Genomic DNA, 27,787 nt, shown 5'->3' on the forward strand with positions numbered 1-27,787 from the left:
CAAGCTGTTATAGAAATGCAAGTCTCGCTTTTCTTTCAACTTTCACTTATTGAACTGAGGAGTATTAAATGTGTGGACAAGTTGACAAAAAGAATTTCTGTGCTTTTGATGTGAAATAAACACAAGTCATTAGTAACATGTGCCAGAGCTAATTCAGTATAAGGTGCGAAATATGCTCGGCAAATTTGTTCTGTGATGAATTAAAATATCAGAAAAGATGAATAAAGTTGTGCTTAAAACGAACTCTTCCACCATGGCAATTCCAATTTCACACAGGCCTGTATAATTAAACATAGAGCTAGATGCCCAATCAAGCAGATAAAATTACACGCAGCACATGATTCCAAGACCAGGAACAAGAGGGAATGTTTCTGAGGAACAGGTTACAAATGAAACAGGAATCATGAAACACTAATCAAATTCCAAAATAAAAGGAAAAAACTTCAGGTGGTGGAAATTTGTGTTAAAAACAGAAAGTACGGAAAAGAAAATCAGCAGGTCTAGCACCATCTGTGCACAGAGAAAGAGTTGATGAGCATTTTCAACACTTTCCGTTTATGCACCTTAAATTCTATTTGTTAACGTTGGAAGATTGGGCTGCGGGAAGATGTGACGATAGCTTTGGAATGCTCTCAGAAAGAGCCAGCAGAGACCTAATGGTCAAATGTCTCCATCTACCTTGTACACCTCTGTGGTGCTGAAAGTCAATAGGTTACAAAATAAAGTCTTATTTTCTTGCAGAATTCATCTAATGCAATGATGGTTTATGTTACAAGAGAAAGTTATCAGTTTAAAATAGATTTGGCCATTAAATATTGTTTTGTGAAGAAACTGTTAATAACAATTCATAATAAAATGGAATTGCACAAACTCTAAACACAAACATTTTTGAACAAGCAACACAGTTAGTTACAAGAGGCCAATTTTCACCACAAGAAGTTTACTTCATTTACATGCTTAACAAACCAGCCAGTACAACCCTCTGCAGCAAAGAATTCCACAGATTCACTGTCCTCTGTGAGAAGAAATTTCCCTCATCCCTGTCTTAAATGGGCAACCCCTTATTCTGAGATTATGCCATCTATCTACAAGGTGAAACAACCTTTCCACATCTACCTTGTCAAATCCCTGAAGAATATCACATGATTCAATAATGTTGCCTCTGTATTCTTCCAAACTCCAATAACGGCCCAACCTGCTCAACGTCTCCTCATAAGATAATTCCTCAATACCCAGGATCACTCTAGTGAACATTTTCTGGACTTCCTCGAATGCCAGTAAACCTTTCCTTAGAAAACTGTTTGCAGTATTCCATCTGTGGTCTGACTCGTGCCTTGTATAGTTTTAGTAAGGCTTCCCTATTTTTATACTCCATTCCATTTAAAATACAGGCCAAAATTCGATTTGCCTTCCTGTTACCTGCTGAACTTGTATGCTAGCTTTTTATGATTTATGGATGACAATTCCCATTTCCCACTGTGCTGTCGCGTTCTGCAGTCTTTCTCTATTTAAGTAATATTCAACTCTTCTATTTTTCCTGCCAAAGTACATAACATTACATTTTCCCACATCTGCCAAGCTTTTGCTCACTTGCTAACCTGTTTATATCCCTCTGCAGACTCTGTGGCATCCTCACCACTTGCCTTCCCATCTATTTTTGTGTCATCTGCAACCTTGGCTATAATATATTCACGTTCCTCATCAAAATCATGAACATATATTGTAAATCATTGCGACCCCAACATTGATCCCTATGGCACTCTACTAGGTACAGGGTTCCATTTTGAAAATGCTCCCCTTATCCAAACTCTCTGGCATTTATTAGTTAGCCAGCCCTTTATCCGTGATGATATACTACCTCCAACACTATAGGTTCTTGAGTAGCCTTGTGCTGCCATATCAAACACCTTTTGAAAATCTAAATTCATTATATTGGCTCCTTCCCCTTTATCTATGTATCCAGGTTTGGGCTTATAATTGGCAAGTAAAATTTGCATCTCACAATTGCCAGGCAATGATTATCTCCAACAAGAGAGAATCTAGCCATTGTCCCTCGACAATGGAATTACATTCACTGAATCTCGCACTAGCAACATCCTGGGGGTTTCCACTGACCAGAAACTCAGCTGGACTAGCCATATAAATATTTTGGCTACAAGAGCAGGTCAAATGGTATAAATTCTGCAGAGTGTAATTCATCTCCTGTCTCCCCAAAGCCTGTCCACCATCAGCCAGGCACAAGTCAGAAGTGTGATGGAATACTCTTCACTTGCCTGGATTGGCAACAACATGCATAAAGCTTGACATCATCCAGGACAAAGCAGCCTACTTGGTTGGCACCTTATCCACCACATTCAACATTATCCACCTTATCCACCACCAATGCACAGTAGTATTTACCACCTACAAGGCACTCTGCAGTAACTCACCAAGGCTCTTTAGCAGCACCTTTCAAACCCGTGACGTCTACCACCTAGAAGGACAAGGGCAGCAAACGCACGGGAACACCATTATCAGCAATCCCCCTCCAACTCACACACAGTCCTGACTGTTCAACATTTTGTTCTGTGCTGTCTGCGGATTAAGATCCTGGAATTCTGTTTAACAGCACTGTCGCGTTTCTACACCCCAAGCATCAGTGATTCAAAAAGGCTGCTCATCACCAACTTCTCCAGTGCAGGGACGAGTAATAAAATAATGCCTAGCCAGTGATACTCACACCCCATGAATGAACCAAAAAACTTTACAACCTACCTCTTCAAACAAGCTTTCAGTCATCTGTCCTGATCCTCTTAAGTAGCTCAGTGTCAAACGCTATCACATAACACATCCGTGTAGTTTTGCAATGTCAAAGGCGCTATGTAAATGCAAATTACTGTTACTGTTTCCAAACAAGAGGCACTATTGCACTGCAGAACCTGCAAAAAGGCACTGTTTCTGAATGTATTTTAAAGTCCTGAAAACAGAACTAGATAGTGTAGTGGTGTGGGGAGTAGATAACAGATCACACGTGTTCAGATCTCACCATGAGTGGAGTTCAATACATTTAGCAATTTGTGAGCAGGCATAGGAATATGAGTTTGCTGTAATATATCTTTTTGAGATATTAACCTACCCAGTCTGGCCCTACTTGTGACTCTAGATCACGTACGGACAGGAGGGGACCATTCAGCCTCTCAGTCCTGTCCTGTCATTCAATGCCATCATGGCTTAACTCCATTGAACGCTTTGGTCCCTTAACTCTTAATATCTTTACCCAATTTAAAAATAATTGACCTATGTCATTTTGAAATTGTGAACCTCAACAGGTGTTTTTGGAAAGAGAGTTCTGATTTCCCCTCCGTTTTATGTGAAGAAGTGCTTCCTGATATCACGCTGAAGAGTCTAGCTCTACGTTTATATCCTCTTGTTCATGTTTTACAAGGTTGATCCTTATTGGCTTTTCTGAAGCTGCTCAGCTACAAAAACAAATTGTTCAAAGAAAATTTTCAGGCAATGAGGGGATGGGGTGAAAGTGTTCTTGCCTTACAGGAGCAATTAATAAATAGAAACTCAAGCATAAAGAAGGCAGTAATGCAAAAAGGAATGAAAGCCTCATTGAAACAAACCACTAGATCCATGTCCAGTCCATATCAATATTTAATAAAAATTATGAATCAGGGTTTCAGCCTGTAAACCCATTATTCTGGCCTGTGATCAACCTTCTGACGTACAGCACGAAGACAAAATGATGACTAAATTTTAACAGAGTGTTATATATTATGAAGGGCTTTATTAAAGTAAACGAGGAGGAACTACTTTCAATGGCAGGAGGGTTAATAACCAAAGGACACAGATTTTAGATAACTTACAAAAAGAATCAGAGAGGAATTGAGTGAAGTGTCTTTTTTTAATGTGATTTGGAAGGCACTGCTGAAATGGTGGTGGAAGTGGATTCAGTGGTAAATTTCAGAAGGGAATTGAATAAAAACTTGACTAAGGAAAGGAAAAAGAAGAACATAGATAAGATGGAAGATTTGCTGAGCAGAACAGACATAAACGGGCTTAATGATCTTCATCTACGCTGTTCCACAATCTATATTGCTCTGATGATTGCTTTGTAATGACTCCAATGATAAACACAAGTCTGGTTATGGGGTGATATCCTCTGAAGATAAAATCACTTGACAACACTGAGTATTCAACATCATACTTGAAGAAAGATCATTTGGGCAAAGTACTCAAGGGAGATAACACTGGTGAGAATAAAAGTTTGACTGGATTCTAGTTCTGTTGGAATAAAACAAAAGGGGCAAGGGCTAATAAAGGGAGAAAAGATCTTAAAGCACATCACATCATTTTTATATACTGTATGACTTTAAAACCAATTCAATCATTAACATTGTTCATTATCATCCCATATGATGGTGACTATAAATGTGTCTCATATTGCTGTTTCTTAGCTAGGAATATGACAGTAACAGATATGTATTCATAATTTATTTTTAAGTAAGCTATGATCCATTTTTCAGCTTTCAATCTTACCTTCCTGTTTTTTTTTAAGTTGAACATCATGGTGTGTTTTTCCTGATTCAAGTTCATGGTTGGGTTTGAACAAACTGCACTAAGAATGCATCAATCCATATTTTAAATGATACTTTTTCATTTTTAGGAAGAAGAATATTACACACTAGTTACAGACCAGGCCACTGGGCCCAACTTGTTCATGCTGGTGTTTATGTTCTGACTAAACCTCCTCATGTCACCCTTCCAACATAACCTTCTGTTAATTTCTCCCTCATGCATTCATGTAGTTTCTCCTAAACTGCATCTACGAGGAAATTTAGAAAATAGTTCAAGAACAACCACAACATTTAGCAACAATTCATAACCATGGAGAGTTTACACAAATACAATTCTGTATGTACAATATATGAGAGGATCACCAGAATCATTTGCGGTTATTTTATGTTTGGGTAAATAATGCACATAATGCTTTACATTTTCACGCGAAATCTCGAGCAGCTTGTAAACTCTGCTAACTCAGCAATGTTTTAGAAACTGCCCCTAAATGTTCCTTTCAGCCTATAATTTTAATGAAGTATTAACCATATTTCTCTTTTCACATTTTTGTCTTTATTTTTGGTAGAAGCTGGTTTATTTCTGGAATTTAATTGTGAAAGGTTAAGGAGGAAAGAAAGTGAACTGCAGGAAAGGTCAATAATACAGGACTGTTGTTTTGAGCACATCAGGTTAAATTGGAACGAGTAACTTAGCGAAGCTAAACTAGCATTGGAGATGTTGGAAAATGAATGTTATTGGGATCTGGGATAGAGGACAGAATATTCAGCACGGATTGACCATACGTAGAAAATATGACTTAAGAATACTGACCTCAAATAGAGACTTATTTATACCATTTTGTTCACAGATAGGACTTATCCCCTTTTGTTAATCTCACAGTTTTAAACAATTCTTACTCGCTTTGGAAGCTATGACAGCATGAATGGAGTAACATTCATATCATCAGTTTGTAAAGTTTTGTATATTTTAATAAATGAATTTTTACCATTTGGTGACGTTCACAGTGGGTGTTTCCTTGTCTTTTTCCCACTTTTAGTTTACTGAGTTATTGCAACATGTATTTTGTCTTCTTAATTCCTCTGCATAGCTCGGCAGCATAAGGCAAGTGTCTTTGAACAATGTGTAGTGCAATATGTGAATCCTAAGCCAATAAATCACTCATATTAAAAAAAAGTTCTAATGTATCAAGTTAAAGGAATCCTCTGACACTGTTCTTATTCTATCGTTATTGGTTAACAATTCCAATTATGAAATTGACTATCTTACCAGAACGTTTCTTTCCCAGTGGTACAGGGTGATGAAGTGATTGATTGCTCTGCTTTGAGTATTTCACTTGTTTATGTTTTTCATAAATTCCCCCTGTGTTTCATGGTAATTATCGCTTTAGTCATTGGCAGAACAACTGGTGTTCAAATAGTAAGCCAAATGTTTAGAGTGAATTGTGGATATTTAATGTGCTGCTTGTCATGAGGGAAACAGGGGCAGTTTTGGAAGGTTGAAAGCTGACATGATATTTTCCGAATTTGTCAAATACTGTGTCACTAAAAGAATAAAATTGGTTTGCAAAATGGAAACCTGGTGTTTGCATTTTACACATAACTTTCTGCAACTCAGTTATATTGGTGCTAAAGGTATTAGCCCCGCTGCAGCTGTTGATGCTTATTTTAACATTGCAACACTTTCTGCACCTCGATGGCAGGATCTGATTGGCCCCTCATATCCTGCTGTGCACCTACACACAAGTAAACAATGCATTTGTCAGCAAACAGGCAAGAGCATTGATATAATGTTCAAATATTGCAAATGTGGCATCGGAAGCTGCCTGCATCCTTATCCACCCTTTAGTTTCATGCTGCTTTTCGAACCTGTGTAGGCTCCACATTGACATCCAAACTCAGTGCTGTATATTCCAATTGCTCGGATTGAAGCTGGCACTCAGGGGGAGCACTGAGGGTGCATTAGAAATTCGGATGCACCATCCTTTGGGTGAAACAGTAAAGGGACACCCAGCTTGCTGATTGGGTCAATTGAGAAAAATACAGTAACACTATTCTCTGTTTATCCCAACATTTATCCTTCATCTAACACCACTAGAGTAGATTCAGTGATCATTTGTCTTGTCTGCTGCTGTGTGCAATTTGGCAGCTACATGTGCTTTCACTAAAGCAGCAACTGCCATGAAGAAATTCATTAGCTTTGAAGCACTGTGTGATACCCAGAAAATACCCTGTGAATGGAAGCCCTTTCTTCCTTCTTCTCCCTGGAGTATCTTCTTGCTAAGATCAAGGGCTGTCAGTTTCACTCTTACTCAGGATCCTAAACTTATGACATTCTTACCACCCTCAGCTTACTCCCCATAGTGTCATAGATACTTACAATGTAAGTGAGGTTATTTGTTTTAATGTGCCGGTGCTGCCTCTTTGACAGAACATTTCTACTTTTTCTCATACTTAGATTTTTTTGTCCATAACCCTATATAGTTCTGAGCCTCAAAAGCCTCTCTGACTCTCTCTTTATAAGTGTTTTGGAATCAACTTCCACATTTTTAGGTTCCAGGACTGACAACTCTCTCGCAGTAAAACTTATGTTCCCTGTAAATCTAATTCCAATGATTTTGAATTTATTGCCTCTGACTATTTGACATACTCTCCAGACAGAATGGTTTTTCTCATTCCACTGTGCTGAAACCTCTCAATTTTCTTGAAAACTTCTATATGTCACGACTATTACATCATTTCTATTTAAATTAGAACATTCTTTTTTTTAAACAACTTCTCCTTCGAAGTGATGTCCTTCCCTTGGCAACATCATGTCAATGTTCCTCGATGCCAAATTACCCACATGCTTTGTAACCACCTCATCAATCAGCATGGCAGCTTTAAGGATTTGTGTAGCTCATCTATACTTTTCAAAATGGGGCTATAAAGGGTTCATTGTCTTTCCATATCAGTCCTCCCAAAGAGCAGGACTTCACACTTCTCGAAATTGACTCCATCTGCCAGACTCCCATCTATTTCACCAAACTGTCGAAGTCATCCTGAACTCTTAACTATCCTTATTTCTATCTATTACTTTCTCAAGTTTTGCATCATCTGTAAACTATGTAATGCTGCGCAGTATACCTACGTCTTTGTCATATTTTTAAAAATTCGTGAACAGCAGCAGACACAAAACTGACCCTTGTATCACCACCTGGAAGTGTGAAAAATACTTCCTTCAAGCAGAGTTTCATCGGAGCTGGGCATCATCGATTCAACATTGTCTGGCTTTCCCTGTCTCCTCTCTTTCTTCCCAAAGTGAGCATCATAGAGTTGAACTGTCCTGCTCCTGTGGGAGCAAACTTTGGGCCTGGACAGGGAGGATTTTCTGATCCAATGTGTGGAGTGACCATCCCGATGCCCATCTGTTGTGGAAGGCCTCAATATGCCAGTGGAAACCATCTGCGAGGACACCCAGGTGCAAATATAAACATGGCAGGGGGGCATGTATTCGGGCATAGCAGGCCCCTCCTCAGCCTGCTGCCTGGAGCTGTATGCAACCTTGGATGGACTAACAAGCAGACCTCTTCCCCACTAGTAGGCTGTTCTCCATTGTACCCTCACCCATCCACTCATCTTTGGGTGGCCAAAGATTGGGAGAATAGGGATGAAGTGCACCTAAAAATTAAGCTCAAAATTAGGCAAAAGTAATTTAAAAAGGGGATGTTAGTTAATACAATTGACATTTGGAAGTCAGATTTCTCGAGTCTCTGGAAAATACAAACGGCCTGGCAGTTTGTGAACCATCTTAAACACGATACAGCTATACACAACACCCTCCACATCATATCTCTGATGGAATGGGGGAAATGTCCTGTAAAGAGATATTCTCCCAGTGGGGAGGGACCTGCCATCTCTGAAAGGCAGGGTGGAACAACACTGAGCATCTGTCTGATTCTTTTCTGTTTGTGGGATGTGATGTTGCTGGCCAGCATTTATTGCCCATCCTTAATTGTCCTTGAGTAGCTGGTCATGAACCAGTATGTCATTTCAAAGAGTAGTTCAGAGTTGACCACAATGCTGGTCTCTGGCACTGGAGTCACATGTCGGCCAGATCAAGTAAACAGAGTAGATTTCCTTCTCATTAGTCAATCGGATAGGTTTTTCACAACAATCAATGATAGTTTCATTTGTCACAGACACAGGGGGAATGGCAATGAAGTTAAATTACGATTGCTTTTCTCCTTGGTCCTCTGGAATTATGTGACTTTACCTTGATCTTGAGACTTTTTTTTCAGCGAATAAGTTGAAGACAGAGATGGAGGGGCTAAGGCCTTGACATCAAACAGGAACTCACCTAGAATCCTAGGGGGAACAGTCCATTGAAGTGATTCAACCAGCTCCAATTTCAGACATGAGACAAGTTCAGGCATTTTAGGAGCTGATGGTCCATGTCAATGGGATAATTGGAAGGTTGTTTAGCCAACAGTGTATTTTTACAGCGAGGTGATGTGGTAACTGTAAAAGTATAAGCAATCATTTAGCAAAATGGTCTTGATGTTTTCCATTATCTAGAGCAGGTTGAAAGCAGACAATCTTATTTAGGGTTTCCCTTCATGCTCTCAGGACATGACATGTGCTTAGTTTTATACTCCATACCTATTCATTTCATTTACATTTCACCATCTGCCGTGGTACAATCTGAAACCCTGTGTCCAGTGCATTAGCCTGAGTCTATGGTTTACCAGTTTAACAAAATTACCACTGGGCTATTATCTGCCCTGCATGTGGGCAATCACCTGGCATCTTTAATTAGAAGGCAGACCTTTAGGTTGCCTCTCACTTTGCCATCTATGGAAGATCTCAAAGGTCATGCCTTGACCACCAGAGCAAGACCAGGACCTGGAAATGGTCCCGAAACACCATCCCCAGACTTGATGGACAGATGACCCTGCCTGAGTTGTCAGCCGCGGAACTCTGCTTGAAGAGGAGGTATAGCAGGGTTTGTAATAAATGAATCTGTACATTTAGCTAAAGATAAACAGTGTCTGTTTAAAGAGTAAATTGTGGCAGAGGCTCAGCAGAGTCAGTTTAAACATCATACAAACAGTCTCTTTGAACAACAAATTTACAAACTACAAGGAGATCTTGTGGTGTAGCAGCAAGGGCCCGGTCTCTGGGACGCAATCTGTGGTTTGAAGTCTGAGATGAGAACTTGATGGCTGTGAAATCCCACCACAATGCATATGGTTGACAGCGCACACACACACACTTTAGTGGCAAAACATACAGTCCTGATTTCCCCAGCCCTGCTATTCTCTTGCAATAATTACCAATGTTCATCAACTTGTTTCTTGTCGTAAGAAACTAAGTAACATCTCCCAATACGTGTATGTTTTATATTTTAATTAAACATCCATCAAAACATGAATTAGCCAATCTCTGTTGCTGGCAATTCTGGCAGCCACTGTCTCAGCATCTCAGATATCTGAGAATGAGAGAATGTGAAAACACATGCACAAAATGTTGACAAGTTTTCACACTGTGTGACTGTTGCTTTTCAAAAGTGAAATTTGACAAGTCTGAAAGCTTCAGGGATTTAATTTCCAAGGAAGATATGTTTTTGTGTTAAAATGCATGGAGTAATTCACACACATACACATTCAATGAAGTCAGGAATTCTTTGAGGCAACGGTCAGTGATTATTGCACATTTTCAAATCTTTTCTCATGCAGAGTTGTGTTACAAAACCGTACTGTTACACAAAACATTGGAATGACTTAACTTACAAATTCAGTATGACAATGTGTCAATGTGTGAGAAGACTGGGGTGGAATAACTGTGACTGGATTTTGAGAACTGAGATGTTTCTGATAGTGGACCTCAAACTCGAGAAGAAAAAGAATAGTGGGATTCTTCATTATGTCTTGGCCAATATTTACCTTTCAACCAATATTACTAAAACAGATGATCTGGCCAGTATTACATTGCTGTTTGTGGGAGTCTTGCTGTGTGCAAATGTTATATGTTCTTTCACCTAATGTGGGTATCACTGGTTAGACTGGAAATTGTTGCTCATCCCTAATTTTCCTTGAGAAGGTGCTGGTGAGCAGTCTGCCTGAATGACTCCATTCTTTGGGGTGTAGGGATACTCTCAGTGCTGTTAGAAAAAGATTCCCAGGATTTTGACCTCTTAACAGTGTAATGATTGGAACCAGGTGGATCTTGTTGACTATGAGCTCCTTGATTGGGGTTGTTAACATGGGCCAATTAGGAGGCCCTGTGACCAATATAAATAGGGGATTAGCATCCCCTCAGTTTAGGGGACTGGCTTTGAGTTATGTACTGTGCATGGTTGCTGCAGTTATTTCAGATAGGAATGAAATGCCAATGTAGTTCCAAGCCATGATGCTAAAGGGGAATCTGATAGTGTTTCCATTGTATCTACTACTCCTGGCCTATGTGGTGGTGGTGGTCATTGCTTTGGAAGGTGCAGCCAAATGAGATTGGTGAGTTGATATATTTCCTATAGCTGTTGCTATGGAAGTACTTCAATGGCTCAAACATTTTGGGATATCCTGGTGAAATGTACTATATAGCTTATTTCTTGTATTCCAGTGTTTAGCTTTACAGGTTGGCAATAATACCTTTCCATTGAAAAGGAAGCACTTTATGGCTCTTGTTTCAACTTGTACATTGTTGCTGCTTTCACCAATGAAAGGATCAAAAGTGTAATAGCTTGGACTTGATGACTGCTTCTGCAAAAGAAGCAGAAGCAACTGAGTGGTTAAAGTAGAGAATGTGGCCAGAGAGTGAGGGAGGAGACTTAGTTTAGGCATTCTGAAGGGAATTAGGAAATTTATCTGCAATGGAAAATTCTTGGTTATGGGGGATGGTACTAAGACTGCTGGCTTGGAGATCAGTTGCAGCCATGAGCCACCAAATGGTGGCCTCTTATGCTGTATAATTCTATGACATTAGAGCAGGCACTAGACCAAGCTGGATGTTGGATGGGGAGGGATTGGAGAGGGAAAAGTGAACAGGTGGTAGATATGATGTATTGGGTTATAGCTGACCTCCTAATTGTCCACAGACAGGTGGAGGTCCATGTGCAATCTTCTGGGAAGGAAAATGATACCAACAAACATAGGCACATCTCAGCTCCTTCATGCAACAAACCAAGCACCATAATGTATAAAAGTACACAGACCAAATCTATTTCACTCAAGAACCAATCAGTGGTAACTATGTATTTATATAGCACCTCAGATGTAGTAGGATGTCTTCCCCTTTCAGAGGAACATTGGATAAAATTTAATTCAGCCAATGGCACAGTTGGTCAAAAGCTTGGGTTAGAGAAGTAGGTGTTTAGTGTCTTGATGTTTAAACAACCTAGGTGAGGTATGGGTTTGACAGTCTAGGCTCATACCTTTTTAGTTAGCTTTATTTCAACTCTACTCAAACTGATAAGGCCATAAGATACAGGAGCAGAATTAGGAGCAAAAACTTGTTCTCTGTATATATACCCAATTTTCACCCAATGCTTCACTTACTGCTGTCTTATCATATCCAGCAGTGCTTTCACTTGTAACTGGTTTTTATCTGACCAACCAATGATCATCTATTCTCCCACCTTCCCCCTGCCCCCAATGATCCTGATAAGGATCACCCAATTACCTAGTTCAATTTGTTCTCCAGTATCCATACCAGTCCTTAATAGATGGTAACAGTCTTGATTAGGAGAGGGTAGTGATATGGCCAGGCTTAAGGAGGGATCTTGAAGGCATAACCCCCAATGGTGGACTAATGGAAATTTTCCCAAGAATCAGGGAATATAGAGATCTTGAAGGTTTGTGGGGCTGAAGGACTTTATAAAGTCAAGACCAAGGATGCAAATTTTAAAATTCAATCCATTGTCAGATCAGGAACTAATGAGTGGAGACAGGAGTGATGGGAGAATAGGGTGAGGTGCAAGTCAGCAATGTAATATATTGTATGTAACTTATTGTGCTGCTATAGATAAGTATCTTGCAGAAGCTGAGAGCTTCTAATTCAGAATTAATCTCCATTTAATAGTTTAATGTACTAGAAACACTGAACTCTATTACAGATTCTGTACTTACCCCTCCACCCATGATTGATTTTTGCATGACATCCCAGCTAATGCACCAGTACCTCAATGTTTAAATCCTCATCCTTGTTTTTAAATTTTCTTTATGGTCTCACTCCTCCCTATCTCTGTAACCTCCTTTGATCCACAACCCTCTGAGAACCCTGAGCTGCTCTAATTTTGGGCTTTTGCACTTTCTCAACCCCCTCAAACGCTGGGGGGCTTGGGCCTTCAGCTCTGAAATTATCTGCTTACACTTATCTGTCTGTTACCTCCCTCTCCTCCTCTGTATCACAGCTTTCACCAAACGCTTGGCCACCTGCCTTCAGATCTTGTGTAGAATAACAATCTTTTGTCACTTGTATTTATGAAAATACAGTGAGATGCATATAAGTTGCCACAATTCAGTGCCATTTTAATTAGAAATGATACTTTTTAAAAAGCCATTGAGACAAATGAGGACAAAGTTCATCCTTTGTTCCCTCCACAGGTCCTGGGTTTCTGGAGTGGCTGTGGAAGTGATGGGAGAATGGGGCTAGGTGCAAGTCAGGGCTGCCAAAGCAAGGACTTGCAGGCCAGATCCACCACATCAAAGCCAACATGCATCGCCACTACAACGAGGCCCCACTAACCTGCTGAAGTCGTCACCATTTCAATCCTCGCCTCAAGCCGCCATATTTCTGCCATAGAAACGAGGAACGACCCGGATGCTGCTGCCGCACCACGACCAGGAGGAACAGGCCAGACCCATCGATGGTGGAGCCTCCAGTAAAACCCCGGTCACTAATGACCACGAGGGATGGATATCTGGATACACCAGGCTGCCATAACTGCAGCAGGCCCTTGCAACCACCTTCCCTCACCGCAGCCGCAGAAAAGGTGAACTTTGACACAAAGAAATTAAGAAACAAGAAAAACAAAATGCGACCGGCCAGGTGAACAGGAGAGTACGAGCACAGAGTCCGAACACTTCCTATGTGCCACAGCTGCCATCTTGAAAATGGTTTGGTGTCAAAATTTACTTGGTAATTGTTTTGTGATGGCCTAGGTATTTTAGTACATTAAATGTAAATGCAAGGTGTTTGTGTTGCAACTAAGGATATTGAGCTATTGAGATTGCTGCCTTTGGGATAAGACATTAACTCAAAGCCCTGACACTCATTATAGCCATTTTAGTTTCATTACAGATTTGAAAGCTCTCTTTACAGAAGGGAATTTAGTTGTTGTCTTTGATTATTGCCAGCAAAAACTGGTTGTCTGATTGTTGCTGATGGTAAAGTCACTGGCACAGAATAAGTAGACATTTCAACAGACAATGCAAGTCATCATGGAAGGGATTTTCCAATTGTCAACAATAGAAATTTGAAGCATCACTTACTAGATGCTTGTTCATGCAATGATAGAGCAGATATCTGCTGGCACTCAGAGGGCAATAATCTAATTCAAAGGAGTTTCCAGTGAAGTGGTACTCAGTTTTTAACTGTCAAACAATGAGATTTCACTTTGAGTATATAAGGAGAAATCACTCCCACAGGCAGAGGTCTCAGTAACCAAATGACAGATTTGGGATGATTAGCAAAAGAACCATATGAGGAGCCTTTCATGTACTGAGTCAATAACAACTTTCCAAAGGGAATGAGATAGAAGTGAAATAAAACCCTTGCAATGCTATGGGGAAAGTGTGGTTTGAGATTAATTGGGTAGCTCTTTCAAAGAGCTGATAAGGACATGATGGCTTGAATGGCCTTGCTGTGAATTGTCAGTTCAACTGACAAAAGGCTCAGCAAAAGATACTAAAATCCTTCTGAGTGGCAGTTGGGTAGCAGCATAAACATAGTGCAGCTATAGAAACCTCCACTCAGGAGATAATCTAAACCTTATAGATCAATGGAGCCACACCAATAAATCCAGACATTTCATGGTAACATGATATCACACACTCTGGCTGAAGTTTTATTGTCCAGACTGAGTGCAGGGTTGAGCATATTCAGTTGCCATTGTCCCACCAGGAGAGTAATGACCAGGTCAGGAGGAGTGAATTGGCTCCCTTTGTTTTAAACCCCCTCAGGCAGCTGCAACAAATACTTCTAATACTTTTTAGCACAATTGAAATATTGTCACTAGATCAGAATTAAGGAGTAAATTGCAAGCTTTCCTTCTATGAAAGAATGAGCTGTTTCATTATCAACTACCCCAAGGAAAATAATAAATCAAATATACTCAGACAGGGTATGAAGCTTAAGGAGTGAATGACTAGCACAAAAAGGAAGATCAAGAACAACTTTTTTGAAAAAGTCAAACTCTTAGGAGTTCTTGGATTGTTATAGTTGAACCTGGAGCCTTCATATTTAGTTGAAGTATTGTATCCCATCAGCTAAGCAAATTTGCAGAATCCTTGTCAGTGAAGGCATGTTTCCCCAATTAACAGTGCTAATTTTCAAGAGGCGAAGAGAAACGAGAGAGAGATCTAGTCCTTGCTGCTACACATCCTGTCTCTTTCAGCTGCTCATAGTCATACAGCAAGGAAACAGACCCTTTGGTCCAACCTGCCTATGCCAAACTAATCCCACTTGCCTGCAGGAGACTAAACCCTCTAAACCTTTCCTATTCATGTACCAGTCCAAATGTGTTTTTTTAAATATTGTGACAGTACCTGCATATACCACTTTTCCTCTGGCAGATTGTTCCACATGCAAACCACTATGGAAAAAGTTGCCCCTCGGGTCCCTTTTTTAAAATCTTTCTCCTCTCTCCTTAAAAATATGCTGTCTAATTTTGAACTTCCCCCCATCTTAGGGAAAAGACCTTTTGCCATTCACCTTATCTATACTCCTCATGATTGTATAAACCTCTAAGGTCACCCCTCAACCTCCTATACTCTAGTGAAAAAAGTCCCAGCCTACCCTTATAATGCAAACCCTCCAGTCCTGGTAAGTCTTTTCTGAGTTCTCTCCAATTCAATAAACATGATTCATTTGTGTATTCCTGAGCTTGACTCCATTGACTTTACAAGTTGAATAGTTGTAGGTAACAATTTTGTGTTCAGTTTATGCAACTCTTCAAAAAGGCATAGCCAGGAGATGCAAGTTTCTTGACTCCTGACTCAATTGACTAGTTTCAATGACTGCGGGTAAAATAGGAAGTTCAGTTCAGGCAGCTTAATTTATTCTACACTTTACTGATTTCCTGACCTTGCCTCAATCTGTGGTCAGGTGTTTTCTGAAGCCATTTTAGAACTGCATCTGTTCCTGTTTGAAACCATTTTATTCCACGGAGCTCTAAGGTATTAAAACTAGGTGGTGGAAGTTGAAAATTGATAGTCCATACTTTACCACTATCGTGACACAAGAAAGCTTGCCAGTCAAGTTTCAACCAACTTAAATAATATTGGACTGGAGAGCTTCTTAGCGAATCACAGGCATTGAGGCCTGCTTCATCAGAAGCCTGCCAGCCAATCAGGCTGGCATCTGGGTTCTACAGATCATTCTGGATGCCTCACAGGTCACCCAGTTGCCAAAAGGGCATCTCCTTTTCTTTCAGGTCTCTCTGAATGGGTGTTTTGAAGTGAGGATGGTTGGGGGTATGGAGGCAAGTGTGGAGGTGTGGCCTTCAGCAACCACCCCTTTGCCTCTATTCCTTCCCCTGCCTTCCCCTGATGTGCCCCCAATAGGGGCAAATGGAGGCCCACATTTCCTCAGCTGTTAGGTCACCCTGGATTCTCACTTGGGAAATCAATTGCTTCCAATCTGCCAGGAAGGCAGCTAATGGAGCCTACAGTGCTTTGAGGCCCAAATGTGGCTTGTGTTAATTGATCATTAAAGGCCTTAATTATGGGCTCATTGGGAAAGTTGCCAATGGATCTTCTTTCCCAGCATGAACTTGCTGAGATGGCAAGGGGACGAGTATCTTTCCAGGGCAAACACCACCAATTAATTCACTTGGGAATTAATTAATAACTCTTGGGAGGGGAAAACTGTATGGTTTGTTTTTGATTCTTTGAAGGGATGTGAACTTTATTGGCAAGGCCAGCATTCATTGCCCATGTGTAACTGTGCTTAAACTGAGTGGCTTACTAGACCATTTCAGAGGGCAGTGTGGAGTCACATGTAGTCCCCCTTGTGAAATGTAGCCATTAAGCCAGATTATGTTGCTTTTTTAAGAGCAATCAATAACACTTGTGGTCAAGCACTAGCTTTATATTGCAGATTTACTAACTGCAGTTAATTCCATCAACTGGAGAACATTTGCTTGAGCTGATGGCTTAATTGGCCAACAGCATTACCACTGTGCTACAGCACACCTGTTAGGCTTTGGACTTTATAGAAGCCAGTTTCCTGGAAAGGAAGTTAGTTATGTAGGTTTCATGTCTATTTCTATGTTTATAGACTGTTGTTCTGTTAATAGCTCAACTATTTTATTTTGAAAGCTGCTAAAATGGCCCAAGACTCTTAACAGGAGAGGTTACAAACAAAACTTGACATTGAGCCATGTAAGGAGATGTGTGGGAAAATTAATTATGTAGGTTTCAAGGAGAATCTTGAGGGATGAGGGAGTGCCATGAAAGTTATAGGAAGGGAATTCCAGAACTGGGGATCCTGCCATGCTTGCTATTGAGCAAACACTGAAAATCAGGAGCTGACATTGTAGGAGGGTAGCAACATGAAGAATTGAACAATGCAGAAGTAGTTTAAGAGCTCCATTAACCTTCAAACACATTTCCTTCATGATTTTCCAGTGCTTCTCTAATTCCTCAGCTTCTCCCTCCCCTCCCTGAGGGAACTACAGACTGATAAGGCATAGATCTGTTGTGAGAAGAAAAGAAAAAGAATTTGCATTTGTGAAGCAGCATTTCTAACCTCAGGACACCCCAGAGTGCTGCATAGCCAAAGAGCAACTTTTGAAGTGTGGACAGGTAAAGAAAAACAGCAGCCAAATCTACACCCATCACTCTCTGCCACAACATCAGTGTTACAATGAGCCAGACAATACCCATTGCAGTTTTGGCTGTTGGACAAAGATTGCCCAGGAGTCTGCAGAAATGTTGCATCCTCTGCTTCAAAATAGCAGTTGTGGAATCTGAAATGGCCACCTGTGGGGGCAGAAGGGCCTAGATTTCACATCTCATCTGAAAGGCAGCACCTCCAACAGTGTAGTAGTTTCTCCAGTCAAACTGAGTGTCAGCCTGCATTACAGGCTCGGCCTTTGCAGTGAGATTCAAACTCGCACCTGGCTGAAGAGATGCATGAGCTTACCACTTTTATTCCACTATAAAGGTCATGTGAAGCATTTTTATTTCCCTGTAATTTGGAGGATGGACTGAAATTTCTAATTGGGTGAATAGTAACTGCAGAGAATGCTGGAAATACTCAGCAGTTCAAGAAACATTGTGAAGATTTCAGATGTTGCCCATTTTCCAGAAATGAAAGAAATTATTTTCTGGAAGACTAGGTGAACAGTAATGTCTTTAAACAGGCTCACCTCCCATAGCCATAATCTGCCTCAGTAAAAACTGAATGAACTGAGGATGCTGTAAGTCAGAAACAAAAACAGAAGTTGCTGGAAAAGTTCAGCAGGTCTGGTGCCATCTGTGAAGAGACACTCTGAGGAAGGCTCACCGGACCCGAAATGTTAACTCTGCTTTCTCTTCACATGCTGCCAGACCTGCTGTGCTTTTCCAGCAACTTCTGTTTTTGTTTGAGTTAGTAATATTTTCTGAAGACTTGCTGGACTGCTGACTTGAAACATCATGTATGTGGAGAAAAGTAGAACAAGAAAGGTAGATGAAGAGACAGTTGAGAGAGAGATAAAATGTGACATTAATTGACTGTTGTTTACTTGTCTTCTATCAATGATACAGCTCCATTTCCTTTGTGTCTGTGGTCCCAGTAAACACTCCATAGCATTTAAATACATACAAAATAACATTCAGCTGTCTTGGATTGTTAAATTCAAATCATTTAATCAGCTTGTTAAATTAATTTCACTTAAATATGTTCACATAAAATATTTGTTGCAATTGAATTCATGTATTTTTGCTGTACCTTCTTAACTAATCAAATGTTTAAACTATCCTGACTGTTTAAGAAATGTAATTGCACTGCAGATAATCTACAAAAACATAATTTTGAAATATAATGGTCCAGAGCTTGCTCTAGTGGGGGAATCTATATTTGATTTGATTTATGTATTGTCACCTATATCTTGCTATAAAAATGTTGTATAGTGTCTCCACTCTCTGGCGCCATGTTAAAACAGAATATAAAGGCAGGAAACTGAAGAAATAGTGTCTAACTTCAGTCCTTCACCGTGTTGCTGGAACAAAAGTTGCCACTCTTCAGTGCCATCTTGTCTCCACTGACCCATGCTATAAGTCCTTGGTGGCACCTGCATTGGCAAGGTCCAGCAATCACCAATGCACCAGCCCAAACTCGCTGCTGCCACGAGTCTGCTTTGGGCCCACCTTGCTGATGCAGCCGTTGTTGATGCCATCAGATCTTGTACTGGACCCCCAAACTCACCTCTGCTGCTGCCACCATGAATCTGTGCTGGACACAGATGCCATCAGGAACCCAAACTCATTTCCCCCAGCAGCAGCCATGAGTCAGCGCTAAGTCCACCTTGACATTGCAGAAAACTTGCCTCCAGTATTGCTGCAATGGGTCTGCACTGCTGGGCCCTGTCGATGTTGTCGCTATGACTGAGCTCTTCACCAAAGGGAAATAAAGTAAAATAAAAGAGGGGGAAAAAAATGAGAGAAGACTGGAAGGCGGCGGGGGGGGAAAGAGATAAACAAGAAAAGAAAAGCAGATAGAGCATACGAGCCCCAGGTTTAGAAGCACTACTTCACTGCCGTCATACCAGCATAAAGTTTGTGTTACAACTACTTTCTAACATTTTTTTTAAACTGAAGCTCACCGCGAGTGTGAATCTATAAGGGTGCAGTGAAAGCAATGGAGCATCTGGGACCTCAGTGACTAAAAAGACCAACACTCTATCTCCTCAACCAATGAGAATTAAAATTTGAGAAAGAAACAGTGGCTCAGTGGAAAAGGAAATCTGGTGAATTAGATCCAAATCAGGACAAAAAGAGAAGAAATGAAAGCTTGTATGAGGAGAGACAGGTAGAAAAGAGTCAGATAGCAGAATGGGTATTTTTGCTACTTTTGTAAAACCTCCAAAGACAATTTACAACTTGGGAGGATTATCAGATTTCTTTCTGGGCCAGAGAGGTTGATTGGCTATTATTAACCTTATGGTTAAATTAGTCTTTACACTGTTAATTAGGGGATTTCACTTTCTGCATAAATTAAATGGGTAATTAATGTACAAATTAAATGGGTAATTAATGTACAAATTCAACATTTTGTTTCGAGTCACAAAAGGTTGAGCATGAGTTGCCATTGTCATGAAGCCAATGGCGGAACAGAGCAAACCATGCAGGATATTCTGGTCATTCACAACTCACAGGGAATTGCTTCATCACCACAAATGGCTGAGGGATTTAGACAATTAGTAGTGGTGAATGACCATTCACATCCTATAATATAAAAGCTTGTTAAATGTAGTAACAAGAAACTGGGAGAGACACCTCTCAGTGAAGTCAGCAGCACTGATGTGAAAGAGGGTCAGTTTCAATTCCAGGAGCATCTGTTGAAAGTGTGCATTGGTTCATAGAGTCAACAGGGCAAAGGTGGAAGACAATCAGCCCATCAGGTTTATGGTGGCTCTCTGCAGAGTAAGCCAGTTAGTCCCATTCCTCTGCTCCATTTCAGTTTTAATTTGCATTATATGAAAGTTGGGCTTTGAAGTGTTACTAGGTTAAATAGCCTCCAAACACTTACCAGAAAATGTTTGTATATTGAAAGCAAAGTACAGTGATACACTGTGCAATTCCTTCTGCCTATGCAAACTATACCGCATCTAAAGTCATCATCCTCAAGACAGGGTTTATTACAGAAGAAAAAAACCAATAGGAAGCTTTGAGATGAAGATTGAACAGAAGTAATTTGCAGTTATTTGCATGCTTTCAGCATATATATGATATCATATTGATTTCAGGTCTGCAAGCCTGAAAGTTATGGGTTCAGTCCCACTCCAAAGACAAACCCAACATCTAGTGACTCTGTAGTTCAGTACTGAGGGAGTGCTGCGCTCTCTGAGATACTGTCTTCCAGATGAAAAATTAAACCGAACTCACTTCAGATGGATGTTATGGATCCCATAGCACTATTGAAGAAAAGCAGGTCTGTTATCCTGGTCCCCTGGACAATATTTATCTCTCAGCCAATACTCACTAAAAGAACAGACGGACTGGTCATTGTTTGTGGGAACTTGCTGTACTCAGGTTGTTTTATGTCTTACAATAATATAACAATAATTACACTTCAAAAAGTACTTCATTGGCTAGTAAGTGCTTGGGGCATCCTGAAAGACACTACATAAATGCACATTCTTTCTTATCTGTCTACATTTGTAGCACAGATTCAAACAGTGCAGGGATGAGCACATCATTCCCTGAAATACCTAAGTGAAATTCAGCCACTGTATATTTCTTCAGGATGTCACGTGTGTTATGTAGAATCCATGACACAGTGTGATTTTTCTACCTGGATGGTGATGAGGACAGATATCTCAGAGTAGGTAATGATAGCTATTGACTAAGGATATCAAGGGATATGAAATAAAGGCAACAGCAGAGAGTGCACCTATGAGCCAGCAACAATCCAGTGGAATGTTAAAACAGACTCAAGAAATGTCGATGGCAGATTCCTACTCCTACACTAAACCCAAAAAATTAAATTTGTAAAACCAAATTCCCAGCAAATGTTTCAGATTTCTGAACAATGATGACATTTACATGAGGCAAGCCTGCAAGAGTTTGTATGCAAATACAATATTCTGCATAATATCAATTATTACCAGGTTTATCAAGTATCTAAGTTGCAAAAGTATATTACTCGAGCAGTTCAAAATGACATTTCACTCTAAGTGAAGCTGAAGTGAATCAAGGCGATTGTTTGGGAAGGGTCTAATATAGGTGGACTTAAGTATTTAACAGTGAAATCAATTTATCCTGGCATCTTTGCACTGACCTAGAATCATTTCACAGCACTGCAAAAAAAAGGCAAAACAACAACTACACCGAGGACTGCAGGTTTAGTATAATGTGTATATTTCATAGCATTGAGAATTTAATCATCGGTAGGACATTCTACATTTATACCAGTAAAATTCGTTAGTTTGCACATGTGGTCGAGATGTGCTGAGTTTAATCATATTCCATGTTGTGTAAATGTCAACCAATCAGCATTAAAATTTGCCTATTTAAATACCAAAACAATCACTGAAATGAATGAGACTAGTACAAGTATGACTGTGAGAAGCAAATGGTTTTTCCAACTGAATGGATCAAGGGACTTCTCTGTATAATTCAATAATGTGTATTTATGTTGTGACTCGAATATAGTATATTAACACAGACATATCATAAAACAAAATTTGACACAGATCCACATCAGGAGATGCTAGGACAGGTGAACAAACAGGTGGGTTTTAAAGAGCATCTTAAAAGGAGGCAAGAGAGACAGAATCTCAGAGAAGGAACTGTAAAATATAGACCATGGCACATTTCCATCCCTGCCTGCAGTGGAGTGATGTGAACCTGTGATGTGAAGGAGTCCAGACCTGGAGGATACGATGGAGATTTGGCATTGGGAGTTGGGTGGAGGCAGCTAGGCTTGGTGGGGAAAGGTGGTGATGGTTTAGAGTCTGGAGAGATTTGAAAACAAAGATGAAAATTTTAAAACTGAGGCCTCGCCATAGTATTGGAGCAAATGTAGGTCAATGAACACAGTGGTGATAGATGAGTGCGACCTGGTGAGAGTTAGGATTTAGACAGCAGAGTTTTGGAGGAGGTCAGGTCTATAGAAGGTGAGTAATAAAAGTTCAGCCATGAAGGAATGAGTTAAAATTCTAGTGGAAACATATGGGAATAAGGACGGATCATACTGAGTTTTATAACAATGGCATAACATTTTTATGCTAGAAAATGTCTAAAATACGGAAACAACACACCTACTTTGGATTGTTATCTCTGCCCTCTGATAACATCTGAAGAGTCTGCCTTGCCAGATAAAAGCTACAAGACAGAACAAAGGAAAAGTGCTTGCAAACATCATTGACTTACAGACACAGTTTGCATATCTTCAAGCTTCAATTATCTTGATGAAATCCCATCATGCACCATGAACCTGATTTGTCTTCCAACCAACGAAACAAAATACACCACTTTCTTTAATTTGATCATGGAATATATGAGAGTATCACTAGCAAGTTCAGCATTTTCTGCCCCTTCCTTAATTGCCCTTGAGGAGATAATGGGATGAGTCACTTCCTCAATTGCACCAGTCCATTTGGTGTGGGCACACACACAATGCTATTAGAAAGGGAGCTCCAGGATTTTCACCCAACTACAGTGAAGGGACAGCAACGTTGTTCCAAAGCAGGATGGCGTGTGGCTTCAAAGGGAAACTTGCAGGTGGTGATGCTAACATTTGTCTGTAGTCCTTGTCTTTGAGGGCAGTAGAACTCAGGCCTTAGAAAGTACTGCTAAGGGAGGAGGGTGTTATCATGGGATGGGACTCGGATTGAAGAGAAACTATATACAAGTATTAGCTATTTGAAAGCAGTCAACATAAGAAATATGGGTGTGCCATGTACCCGGTGATTGACTTGGCAGAGAATAGTTTATCAAAGAAAAAAAAATCTAAAAATAAATTGTAACACAAGATTTAAGTACACTGATGGCTTGAAGATTATGAAGCAGGTATTCTATATTCCGTTTTCTTGAAAAACATTCAGATAAATTAACGCTAAACTAGGAAAACAGGGTATTTACACTGGATTCTCTCTCTCCCTTTCTCAATTATGAGGCCTCTCACTCTGAATGCAGTCTGACAAAAGCACCTCTTTCTCCAGGGAGGATCCACAAGGACCACCTAACTGTCCTTCTCAGTGCCCTCTTCCACCATCATCAGCTTCTGCTGGAGGCCACTCAACGCACTTCCCTGCTTAAGACTTGTCATCCTGACAATTACACATAGCACACTGTGACTGTCTGGTGAAGTGGTTGTGTGCACAATCAGGTCCATTTGAGACATGGTGGCTAGTATGTTCAGGTCCATTGCATTCTCTTCTTGCACAAGGTAAGGGTAGGGGGTGGCCTTCAGCATTTTCTCAAGAAGACCTTCGCGACCTCCTCTCTGTACTGGTGCTTCCCATGGGATCACCCACACTGGGGTCGAAGAGGTGAGGATTCCAGGAGTTTTATGATTGGAAGAACTTGTTTCAGTTGCCACCTCTTTGTACCATTTCCTAGGGCAGATGTAGGCCTCTCCACGCTGGATGCACTCCCTGGATTCAGAAAACAAAGGTCACTCCAGGGTTTCAGATCACTACCTGCCTCCACTCGAACCATCATCCATTGACACTTGGTGGTTCCACAACATCAATGAGTGAGCTCTTTGCCTCCACATCATTTTAAGCAGTTCCTCTTTGTGAACAACTTTTCAAGGCTGCCATCCAGCTATTCCTAGGAACCCTGTATCTGTTTCTGACCTCTGATACTCCTGTTCTTATCCTGATTGGCGGGTCAGTCCTGTCAGCCCTGCAATTGTGCAGCATTGTTCTTCCCAATGCTTCCCTCTTCATCTGCTTGGATGTCATCATGAACACCTGGTTTGGCCTAGTGGGATGCTTGGCTATCCATTCATTCACCTGGCCATCCCATCAGCAGGTGTGGTAAGTCCTAGGAGACGGTCCATGGGAAGCACTAGATCTTGTCCAAAGAATAGATTGTGTGGGGAATAGCTGGTGGAAGAATCTGAGGTGCTGATACAAGCGTGGACCAATTTATGCAACTTTTGTTTACACTCAAGTATCAAGAACCTCAAGCAGTCATGCACAATATGGTTGAATCTTCATCCCATCCATTATCCTCCAGATGATGGGGCTGTTGTGGCTCTTGGCGAAACCAGAGACCTTGCAAAGATCTTCTCCGTTAAGATCTTATTTAGGATCCTAGTCTCAAAGATGCACCCCTGGTCACTGTGAATTCAACATGGGACACTGAAATTGACAAACCAATCATATACGAACACCCTGGTTATAATTGAGGCCATCTGGAGATAGACGGGGGGGAGGGGGGGCGGGCGGGCGGAGGTGGCATGTGTGAACATGTCCATGATTCCAAGAACATGTTCAGACCTGTTACTACTCGGGTCAAGGACTGTAAAACCCATTGCAAGTATCTCTCTAGGCCTCTTTGCGACCAGGGTTCTCATTGAAGCTGCTTCCCTGCTTTTACCAAAGTACATCTCTCTCAATTTTGACAGTCTGCACAAACAGCAGGAGCTATCCTGGGCCTGTAACACCACTCCCTGATCAGCCTAGTTGTCATTTCTGTCACTTAGTGTCCCACTTGATCATGAACTGCACTTACCACTTGATGCTAGAGGCTGTGAGGGAGGGTGAGTTGCTTCACCCTTCTTTCTCTCCTTGTCATGAACCTGCCAATAGAGAACTTCATCCTGCCCCTGATCCTGTTCCAGCACCTCAACACTTTTTTGGACCAGTTTAGACTCCCTCAGATGTGTTACAATCATGATGAAAATAAATGATCAAAATTATGCCTATGACTTGTGGCATGAATAGAGTCAGCCACGGGATCATACAACTGTCTTCTCTCTCCTGGTCAGACTTCTAATAGGATCACAGAGTCATACAGGATGGAAACAGGTCCTGCAGCCCAACTTGCCTATGCCAAACAGGTTTTCTAAACTGAACTAGTCCCATTTGCCTGCATTTGGCTCATATCCCTGTGACCATTTACTATCCATGTCCCTGTCCAAATGTCTTTTAAATGTTGTAATTGCACCCATCTCTACCATTTCCTCTGGCAGTCATGGGAATTAGCATTTGCATTACTTTTGTCTGACCTATTTCAGATCTAGAATTGAAACTGTGTGAGCTCAGCAGCTCGTTGAATCTCTGTTGCTCCCAAGTTGGTGAAGTTTGCAAGTAGCTGACGAGAATGTTGCTGGTAAACACTTCAAACTACACTGACCAGAATGTCCTTGAACTTCTGGGAAAGAGCCCACATCAAAACTAGCAATTTGAACTTCATGCTGCAGCTATTTTGCATATTCCTTTCATTCAGCTTGAGAGACTGAGTGGCACAAGTGATAATTAGTCTTTTCTGTGCTTGAACCTGTAAAAGTACCACCACAGACTTGGGAAAGTGGTTTCCATTTCCAGTAAGAAGGGAAGATAGATAGCTAGGTGGCCAGGAACAGGTAATAAAACAAGTTTCTGCTTAAGAATGCAAAAGGAGCCATTGCATACTGGGGTCCAACTCCTTGTAATGTTCTGTGAATGTCATGTGCATCCTATCCCATTGGCTCCTTCAGCATTCCCTGGATTCCTCTGTAAATTATGTAGCAGGGCAACCAACTTTGCATAGCATGGCACAAACCTCCTAAAGTAACTTGCTGCACCATGAATCCATACAGTTCTCTTTCCATCTGAGATTGAGGCCATTCCTGTGCAGCTCAGATTTTCTCACATCAGGAGTAATGTTTGCCCTCCACAAAAGTACTCAAGGTACCGTACTTTCGCGTTGTTAGCACTTCTCTGACTTACTTTCAACTTAAAGTGCAAATGGGCTGAAATTCTGTCTAGTCATTTAAGGGCTTCCTCAAATACCAAGCTGAAGTGTACATTCCAGATACGAAAGGAGGAACTGAAAATTAAGAGTCCAAAAGCTTTATCCATCGTGAAAGTAACATTCTTATGTATTCTTAAAGTTCTGTGGTAACAGTTTGGAATGCCAGTTTTTCAACGTTTTGGTCAGTAATGGGCACCTCGTTATGACTGGGGGCTAAATTGAGACTACAGAAATACTTTGCACCTTTGAGAATTTCTAATGCTTCCTCAAACTTAGATATACAGTAAGCATCATTATGAATCTCTGTGTTCGGTGCCTGGTAATTGACACAGATCTCAGGTTTCTGTCTTTCTTCCTCACAAGGATTATGACTCTAGAATGACATTTCACTGCAAAGACTTCTGCAAGAAGTCCTGAACTTCCTCCCAGAGATGGTGAGGGGTCCGGTGGTAAGGAATCTTTACCAAATGTCATCTTTAGTCACGTTCTTTTCACTCACCAGATCACAATACCCAATGTCATCATCACCTTTACTGCAAGTTGTCCCACACTTGCAGAGAGGAGAAACAAGCTGCCTCCTCTGGGTATCCTTCTACTCACCATCGTTAAAATGAGGTTCAAGATATCTCCTCCAGTTAACTCAGCCTGTACGGCAGTGCAAGTATTAAAATAGCAATGTGCAAACTCAGTTGAAGGTAAACACCTTTTATTGGTGAAATTGGCCATCTGCATGGGTGTCCTAGCCTTTACTCCCACAGTGATGAGGGTGACTTCCAGCATTATACCAAGCAGGAGCTCAAGCTACATGTGACATGTGATGTTTGTCAAAGACTATGTTTACCAGCTAGAGACGGTTGGCACAAACCTTCAGAGACAATGATGCTGTGGGTGGGTAAAAGAACAGCCAAATTGTCTGCTACTTCAACAGTTCTAAATCTGTACAAGCTAATAGATATTGAGTGCAAGGAGGAAGGTCAAATACCCCTGAACTCCATATGCAAACCTTGTAATGTGCTGCTCAGATTGGTCACTATTCATGTCTTCCAGGGATAAACAGACATCTTTTAACATATTCCACCCTAATACCATGGGCATTCTCAAATTCATTCCTTCCATTTGAGTATCTATCAGGTCACAAATTACCAAAGCTCGATGTCATGAAAAGTGTAATTGAGGACAGATAAGGAGCACCTGATGTAACCTTGATTAAGAATGTTCCACCTCCGTAAAATAAAGACTTGCACGAAGAAAAAGACATCAAACAGATCACACCCCTCAGCACGATGCTCTTGGAAAAACTGGTGGGTAACAGTTGACGCCTCAGCACCTGTGTCAATTCGGCACAACACTTCCACTTTGTCAAATCTAATGTGCACGGGATGGCAAGCCCATATCACTCTACATAAGTAAAAA

The 27,787-nt window shown here is 40.8% G+C and overlaps 1 long non-coding RNA gene across 1 annotated transcript; it reads left to right on the forward strand.

The window, feature by feature from the left end:
• Nucleotides 1-10,876: 10,876 nt before the first annotated feature.
• Nucleotides 10,877-13,732, forward strand: LOC125483262. Its single transcript, XR_007262206.1, has 2 exons — nt 10,877-11,050; nt 13,142-13,732. It is a non-coding gene; the product is annotated as an uncharacterized LOC125483262 (long non-coding RNA).
• The last annotated feature ends 14,055 nt before the right edge of the window (nt 13,733-27,787 follow it).

This window comes from Rhincodon typus, chromosome 6 (assembly GCF_021869965.1).
Source record: "Rhincodon typus isolate 14 chromosome 6, sRhiTyp1.1, whole genome shotgun sequence".
NCBI lineage: Eukaryota > Metazoa > Chordata > Chondrichthyes > Orectolobiformes > Rhincodontidae > Rhincodon > Rhincodon typus.